General features: G+C 41.1%; 1 protein-coding gene across 2 annotated transcripts in view; it reads right to left on the bottom strand.

The window, feature by feature from the left end:
• The window catches only part of LOC139580351 (calcium-activated potassium channel subunit alpha-1a-like), a 264274-nt gene that overhangs the window by 130976 nt on the left and 123907 nt on the right, over positions 1–9391 (bottom strand). The gene's annotated exons all lie outside the window — the stretch shown is intronic.

The raw sequence follows: 9391 nt of genomic DNA, 5'->3' as shown, positions 1-9391 counted from the left end.
ACTATAAGCAGTTAGCTATAGAACTAACTTGGAGGGTAGACTATAAGCAGTTAGCTATAGAACTAACTTGGAGGGTAGACTATAAGCAGTTAGCTATAGAACTAACTTGGAGGGTAGACTATAAGCAGTTAGCTATAGAACTAACTTGGAGGGTAGACTATAAGCAGTTAGCTATAGAACTAACTTGGAGGGTAACCTATAAGCAGTTAGCTATAGAACTAACTTGGAGGGTAGACTATAAGCAGTTAGCTATAGAACTAACTTGGAGGGTAACCTATAAGCAGTTAGCTATAGAACTAACTTGGAGGGTAGACTATAAGCAGTTAGCTATAGAACTAACTTGGAGGGTAACCTATAAGCAGTTAGCTATAGAACTAACTTGGAGGGTAGACTATAAGCAGTTAGCTATAGAACTAACTTGGAGGGTAGACTATAAGCAGTTAACTATAGAACTAACTTGGAGGGTAGACTATAAGCAGTTAACTATAGAACTAACTTGGAGGGTAGACTATAAGCAGTTAGCTATAGAACTAACTTGGAGGGTAGACTATAAGCAGTTAGCTATAGAACTAACTTGGAGGGTAGACTATAAGCAGTTAGCTATAGAACTAACTTGGAGGGTAGACTATAAGCAGTTAGCTATAGAACTAACTTGGAGGGTAGACTATAAGCAGTTAGCTATAGAACTAACTTGGAGGGTAACCTATAAGCAGTTAGCTATAGAACTAACTTGGAGGGTAGACTATAAGCAGTTAGCTATAGAACTAACTTGGAGGGTAACCTATAAGCAGTTAGCTATAGAACTAACTTGGAGGGTAGACTATAAGCAGTTAGCTATAGAACTAACTTGGAGGGTAACCTATAAGCAGTTAGCTATAGAACTAACTTGGAGGATAGACTATAAGCAGTTAGCTATAGAACTAACTTGGAGGGTAGACTATAAGCAGTTAACTATAGAACTAACTTGGAGGGTAGACTATAAGCAGTTAACTATAGAACTAACTTGGAGGGTAGACTATAAGCAGTTAGCTATAGAACTAACTTGGAGGGTAGACTATAAGCAGTTAGCTATAGAACTAACTTGGAGGGTAGACTATAAGCAGTTAACTATAGAACTAACTTGGAGGGTAGCCTATAAGCAGTTAGCTATAGAACTAACTTGGAGGGTAGACTATAAGCAGTTAGCTATAGAACTAACTTGGAGGGTAACCTATAAGCAGTTAACTATATAACTAACTTGGAGGGTAGACTATAAGCAGTTAGCTATAGAACTAACTTGGAGGGTAACCTATAAGCAGTTAACTATAGAACTAACTTGGAGGGTAGACTATAAGCAGTTAGCTATAGAACTAACTTGGAGGGTAACCTATAAGCAGTTAGCTATAGAACTAACTTGGAGGGTAGACTATAAGCAGTTAGCTATAGAACTAACTTGGAGGGTAGCCTATAAGCAGTTAACTATAGAACTAACTTGGAGGGTAGCCTATAAGCAGTTAGCTATAGAACTAACTTGGAGGGTAGACTATAAGCAGTTAGCTATAGAACTAACTTGGAGGGTAACCTATAAGCAGTTAACTATAGAACTAACTTGGAGGGTAGCCTATAAGCAGTTAGCTAGAGAACTAACTTGGAGGGTAGACTATAAGCAGTTAGCTATAGAACTAACTTGGAGGGTAACCTATAAGCAGTTAACTATAGAACTAACTTGGAGGGTAGACTATAAGCAGTTAGCTATAGAACTAACTTGGACGGTAACCTATAAGCAGTTAGCTATAGAACTAACTTGGAGGGTAGACTATAAGCAGTTAACTATAGAACTAACTTGGAGGGTAGACTATAAGCAGTTAGCTATAGAACTAACTTGGAGGGTAGCCTATAAGCAGTTAGCTATAGAACTAACTTGGAGGGTAGACTATAAGCAGTTAGCTATAGAACTAACTTGGAGGGTAGACTATAAGCAGTTAGCTATAGAACTAACTTGGAGGGTAGACTATAAGCAGTTAGCTATAGAACTAACTTGGAGGGTAGACTATAAGCAGTTAGCTATAGAACTAACTTGGAGGGTAGACTATAAGCAGTTAACTATAGAACTAACTTGGAGAGTAGACTATAAGCAGTTAACTATAGAACTAACTTGGAGGGTAGACTATAAGCAGTTAACTATAGAACTAACTTGGAGGGTAACCTATAAGCAGTTAACTATAGAACTAACGAGGAGAGTAGACTATAAGCAGTTAACTATAGAACTAACTTGGAGGGTAGACTATAAGCAGTTAGCTATAGAACTAACTTGGAGGGTAACCTATAAGCAGTTAACTATAGAACTAACTTGGAGGGTAACCTATAAGCAGTTAACTATAGAACTAACTTGGAGGGTAACCTATAAGCAGTTAACTATAGAACTATCTTGGAGGGTAGACTATAAGCAGTTAACTATAGAACTAACTTGGAGGGTAACCTATAAGCAGTTAACTATAGAACTAACTTGGAGGGTAACCTATAAGCAGTTAACTATAGAACTAACTTGGAGGGTAGACTATAAGCAGTTAACTATAGAACTAACTTGGAGGGTAGACTATAAGCAGTTAGTTATAGAACTAACTTGGAGGGTAACCTATAAGCAGTTAACTATAGAACTAACTTGGAGGGTAGACTATAAGCAGTTAACTATAGAACTAACTTGGAGGGTAGACTATAAGCAGTTAGCTATAGAACTAACTTGGAGGGTAACCTATAAGCAGTTAGCTATAGAACTAACTTGGAGGGTAACCTATAAGCAGTTAGCTATAGAACTAACTTGGAGGGTAGACTATAAGCAGTTAGCTATATAACTAACTTGGAAGGTAGCCTATAAGCAGTTAGCTATAGAACTAACTTGGAGGGTAGACTATAAGCAGTTAGCTATAGAACTAACTTGGAAGGTAGCCTATAAGCAGTTAGCTATAGAACTAACTTGGAGGGTAACCTATAAGCAGTTAGCTATAGAACTAACTTGGAGGGTAACCTATAAGCAGTTAACTATAGAACTAACTTGGAGAGTAGACTATAAGCAGTTAGCTATAGAACTAACTTGGAGGGTAGACTATAAGCAGTTAGCTATAGAACTAACTTGGACGGTAGACTATAAGCAGTTAGCTATAGAACTAACTTGGAGGGTAGACTATAAGCAGTAAACTGTAGTAGTATCTTGGCATCTGGAACAGTTTACTTCCAACTAAGGCTGACCCCAATTAGTCGACTGGTCGATTGTTTGGTCGGTAGACTGTTGGTCGACCGAGATACATTATTTATTTTGTCGAGCAGTAGCAAATATATACAGCGCATTCGGAAAGTATTCATACCCCTTGACCTTTTCCACATTTTGTTACATTACAGCCTTATTCTAAAATTGATTCTATATTTTTTTTTATCTCATCAATCTACACACAACACTCCATAATGACAAAGCGGAAATATCACATTTAGATAAGTTTTCAGACCCTTTACTCAGTACTTTGTTGAAGCACCTTTGGCAGCGATTACAACCTCGAGTCTTCTTGGGTATGAATCTACAGGCTCAGCACACCTGTATTTGGAGAGTTTCTCCCATTATTTTCTGCAGATCCTCTCAAGCTCTGCCAGGTTGGATGGGAGCATCGCTGCAAAGCTATTTTCAGGTCTCTCCAGAGATTTGATCGGTTTCAAGTCCGGGTTCAAGTCCGGTCTCTGGCTGGGCCACTCAAGGACATTCATAGACTTGTCCCGAAGCCACTCCTGCATTGTCTTGGCTGTGTGCTCAGGGTCATTGTCCAGTTGGAAGGTGAACCTTCGCCCCAGTCTGAGGTACGGAGCGCTCTGGAGCAGGTTTTCATCAAGGATCTCTCTGTACTTTGTTCCGTTCATCTTTCCCTCAGAGTGACCATCGGGTTCTTGGTCACCTCCCTGACCAAGGCCCTTCTCCCCTGATTGCTCAGTTTGGCCGGGTGGCCAGCTGTAGGAAGAGTCTTGATGGTTACAAACTTCTTCCATTTAAGAATGATGGAGGCCACTGTGTTCTTGGGGACCTTCAATGCATCTCAGTGCAATAGGCGTCACTACAGTCCCTGGTTCAAATCCAGGCTGAATCACATCTGGCTGTGATTGGGAGTCCCATTGGGTGGCACACAATTGTTCCAGCGACGTCCGGGTTTGGCAGGGGTAGGCCGTCATTGTAAATAAGAATTTGTTCTTAACTGACTTGCCTAGTTAAATAAAGATTCAATTTAAAAAAGTTAATACCACAGGTGGACTCCAATCAAGCTGAAGAAACATCTCAAGGATGATAAATTGAAACAGGACGCACCTGAGCTCAATTTGAGTCTCATAACAATGGGTCTGAATACTTTCCGAACACACTGTATATACATTCGTTAATGGCACACGAGACACTTGTCTGATTCGCACCCATCTCAGTGAACTAATCCATTGTGGAGGCTGAGACTAATCCATTGCCGAGGCTGAGACTAATCCATTGTGGAGGCTGAGACTAATCCATTGTGGAGGCTGAGACTAATCCATTGCGGAGGCTGAGACTAATCCATTGTGGAGGCTGAGACTAATCCATTGTGGAGGCTGAGACTAATCCATTGCAGAGGCTGAGACTAATCCATTGTGGAGGCTGAGACTAATCCATTGTGGAGGCTGAGACTAATCCATTGCGGAGGCTGAGACTAATCCATTGTGGAGGCTGAGACTAATCCATAGTGGAGGCTGAGACTAATCCATTGTGGAGGCTGAGACTAATCCATTGTGGAGGCTGAGACTAATCCATTGTGGAGGCTGAGACTAATGAATCCATTGTGGAGGCTGAGACTAATGAATCCATTGTGGAGGCTGAGACTAATCAATCCATTGTGGAGGCTGAGAATAATCCATTGTGGAGGCTGAGACTAATCCATTGTGGAGGCTGAGACTAATCAATCCATTGTGGAGGCTGAGGCTAATCCATTGCGGAGGCTGAGACTAATGAATCCATTGTGGAGGCTGAGACTAATGAATCCATTGTGGAGGCTGAGACTAATCCATTGTGGAGGCTGAGACTAATCCATTGCGGAGGCTGAGACTAATCCATTGCGGAGGCTGAGACTAATCCATTGTGGAGGCTGAGACTAATCCATTGTGGAGGCTGAGACTAATCCATTGTGGAGGCTGAGACTAATCCATTGTGGAGGCTGAGACTAATCCATTGTGGAGGCTGAGACTAATCCATTGTGGAGGCTGAGACTAATCCATTGCGGAGGCTGAGACTAATACATTGTGGAGGCTGAGACTAATACATTGTGGAGGCTGAGACTAATCCATTGCGGAGACTGAGACTAATCCATTGTGGAGGCTGAGACTAATCCATTGTGGAGGCTGAGACTAATCCATTGCGGAGGCTGAGACTAATCCATTGTGGAGGCTGAGACTAATCCATTGTGGAGGCTGAGACTAATACATTGTGGAGGCTGAGACTAATCCATTGTGGAGGCTGAGACTAATCCATTACGGAGGCTGAGACTAATACATTGTGGAGGCTGAGACTAATCCATTGTGGAGGCTGAGACTAATCCATTACGGAGGCTGAGTCTAATCCATTACGGAGGCCATGGGGATGGCACAGTCCAAGAAGGGGAGTGTGACTGCACAATGCATGTCTCTCTCCCGACAATCTGTCCCATTCATTGTTTTATAACTTAATTGTGTGAATTGTTTGTGTTTGATTGTTAGTGTATATCAATTCTCCATTTTCTATATCACCAGTAGTACATTTACAATTAATTCCTATAATTTATCATCTACAATGTTTGTTTGGTTACGGTAATTTCTGTTAATGCAATCAATATATTATTATTACAGTCTTGTACCATTCTCATTGTCGGAATGGACACGTTGTTTGCAGAGCATACAACCTATGCTTGTGAGAAACAAATTTTGGTTAATTTCATTCCATTTACGAGTTTTGTCAATTTAGTCATTGTATTTAGTTTGGAGTGCTCCTGTCAATGTTGAGTAGGAACATGCACCTGATTATGTATAGAAGTAGGCCTATAGGCTACCTGGCATATGTAGGCATATACAGTGACTTGCAAAAGTATTCATCCCCCTTGGCGTTTTTCCTATTTTGTTGCATTAAAACCTGTAATTTAAATGGATTTTTATTTGAATTCCATGTCATGGACATACACAAAATAGTCCAAATTGGTGAAGTGAAATGAGAAAAATAACTTGTTTACATTTTTTTTAATAAAGAAATAAAACTGAAAAGTGGTACGTACATATGTATTCACCCACTTTGCTATGAAGCCCCTAAATAAGATCTGGTGCAACCAATTACCTTCAGAAGTCACATAATTAGTTAAATAAAGTCCACCTGTGTGCAATCTAAGTGTCACATGATCTGTCACATGATCTCAGTATATATACACCTGTTCTGAAAGGCCCCAGAGTCTGCAACATCACTAAGCCAGGGGCACCATGAAGACCAAGGAGCTCTCCAAACAAGTCAGGGACAAAGTTGTGGAGAAGTACAGATCAGGGTTGTGTTATAAAAAAATATCTGAAACTTTGAACATCCCACAGAGCACCATTAAATCCATTTTTAAAAAATGGAAAGAATATGGCACCACAACAAACCTGCCAAAAGCCCACCAAAACTCACGGACCAGGCAAGGAGGGCATTAATCAGAGAGGCAACAAAGAGACCAAAGATAACTCTGAAGGAGCTGCAGAGCTCCTCAGTGGAGATTGGAGTATCTGTTCATAGGAACACTTTAAGCCGTACACTCCACAGAGCTGGGCTTTACGGAAGAGTGGCCAGAAAAAAGCCATTGCTTAAATAAAAAATAAGCAAATACTTTTGGTGTTTCGCCAAAAGGCATGTGGGAGACTCCCCAAACATATAGAAGAAGGTACTCTGATGAGACTAAAATGTAGCTTTTTGGCCATCAGGGAAAACACTATGTCTGGCGCAAACCCAACACCTCTCATCACACAGTGAACCATGGTGGTGACAGCATCATGCTGTGGGGATGTTTTTTTATCATCGGGGACTGGGAAACTGGTCAGAATTGAAGGAATGATGGATGGCGCTAAATACAGGGAAATTCTTGAGGGAAACCTGTTTCAGTCTTCCAGAGATTTGAGACTGGGACGGAGGTTCACCTTCCAGCAGGACAATGACTCTAAGCATACTACTAAAGCAACACTCGAGTGGTTTAAGGGGAAACATTTAAATGTCTTGGAATAGCCTAGTTAAAGCCCAGACCTCAATCCAATTGAGAATATATGGTATGACTTAAAGAATGCTGTACACCAGCAGAAACCCATCCAACTTGAAGGAGCTGGAGCAGTTTTGCCTTGAATGGGCAAAAATCCCAGTGGCTGGATGTGCCAAGCTTATAGAGACATACCCCAAGAGACTTGCAGCTGTAATTTCTGCAAAAGCTGGATCTACAAAGTACTGATTTTGGGTGGGGGGTGAAAAGTTTTCAGTTTTTTTGTCTTATTTCTTGTTTGTTTCACAATAAAAAATATTTTGTATCTTCAAAGTGGTTGGCATGTTGTGTAAATCAAATGATACAAACTCCCAAAAAAATCAATTTTAATTCCAGGTTGTAAGGCAACAAAATAGGAAAAATGCCAAGGGGGTGAATACTTCAGCAAGCCACTGTAAATGGGCCCACATGGTGATCTGATAGTATTTCTGATTGGCTTAACGCAACACCACTAATGACCTGTGGAGCTTCTCAGAGTCATATTTTCTTCACCTCAAACAGCAAGCAAACAACGTCTGTTTTTACATCCATTGAGAATAACAATAGTTCTTCAATGTATTTGAAAAATCATTCTAGATCTCTTTCTCTCCCTTTCGATAACCACTCAGCATAAAATGTAAAAATGACATGTCCTGATCAAGTGAAAACATCATAAAATAGACCTACCTGAGCTCGTATCTCTTGTGCAAACAGCCTACAGCAGTATCTGTCCTGAGCTCGTATCTCTTGTGCAAACAGCCTACAGCAGTATCTGTCCTGAGCTCGTATCTCTTGTGCAAACAGCCTACAGCAGTATCTGTCCTGAGCTCGTATCTCTTGTGCAAACAGCCTACAGCAGTATCTGTCCTGAGCTCGTATCTCTTGTGCAAACGGCCTACAGCAGTATCTGTCCTGAGCTCGTATCTCTTGTGCAAACGGCCTACAGCAGTATCTGTCCTGAGCTCGTATCTCTTGTGCAAACGGCCTACAGCAGTATCTGTCCTGAGCTCGTATCTCTTGTGCAAACAGCCTACAGCAGTATCTGTCCTGAGCTCGTATCTCTTGTGCAAACAGCCTACAGCAGTATCTGTCCTGAGCTCGTATCTCTTGTGCAAACAGCCTACAGCAGTATCTGTCCTGAGCTCGTATCTCTTGTGCAAACGGCCTACAGCAGTATCTGTCCTGAGCTCGTATCTCTTGTGCAAACGGTGTACAGCAGTATCTGTCCTGAGCTCGTATCTCTTGTGCAAACAGCCTACAGCAGTATCTGTCCTGAGCTTACTGGTGCAGGAAATAATATTTTATGCAATGTTGCAAGTTTGCTTAGTGTGAGCTTCCAGCTGGACCCAAATTGATAGTTGTTACAATGTTTCAATTTTCGTTGCAGACAAGTTATGTGTAGACAATGTGATTTGTACAATATGTCTTTTTACCTGGATATTTTCTACTGGCTGCAATGCTTATTGCGTCATGATTGCAAGGTGTCCCGATAGTCCCTGGTATCTGGTTTTAATGTCCATTCTAGAATGCCATTCTAACCAATCAGAAACGAGTATTCAACAATGCTGTGGTATAATATCAATTAAATGAAATGAAAAATGTGCATATGAAAAACATAAATGGCACTCAGATCGGTAGAAATGGTAAGATAAACGGACATTCCACATGAGAAAGGTTGCCGACTCCTCATGTAGCAGCCTATTAACGGAACTTCAGGAGAAAACGGCAAAATCTGCAAAAGCCAGCAGGAGATCGATTGATTGATTGGTCGAAAGAACAGACCAAAGTCGAGCAAGTTTTTTTGTTGTTGTTGGGGACAGTCCTACTTCCAACTGACATAACAGTCCTGAGTGCTTTCTTGGTAGATGAATGTTTGCATACCGTGTTTGAGTGCGTATTTGTGGATGTGTGGATGTTTTTGTCTCTGTCAAACTCTTCAGACAGAAGATTGGAGAAATGGCTCTTTGGCCAATGAGAGTTTGAGCCTGATTAGGGATATGACAGGTTATTAATTCAGGGAAGGCCAGGCGGCCCCGTAGTGTTCAGCTCTAAACACATCCGATAATCCAGCCAGGCTAGAACAAACACTGAAAATATATGAAAGATATCAAATAGTATTTCAACTATTGGAGTACACC

Source organism: Salvelinus alpinus, chromosome 7 (assembly GCF_045679555.1).
Source record: "Salvelinus alpinus chromosome 7, SLU_Salpinus.1, whole genome shotgun sequence".
NCBI lineage: Eukaryota > Metazoa > Chordata > Actinopteri > Salmoniformes > Salmonidae > Salvelinus > Salvelinus alpinus.
This window is presented reverse-complemented; position numbering and strand designations above follow the sequence as displayed.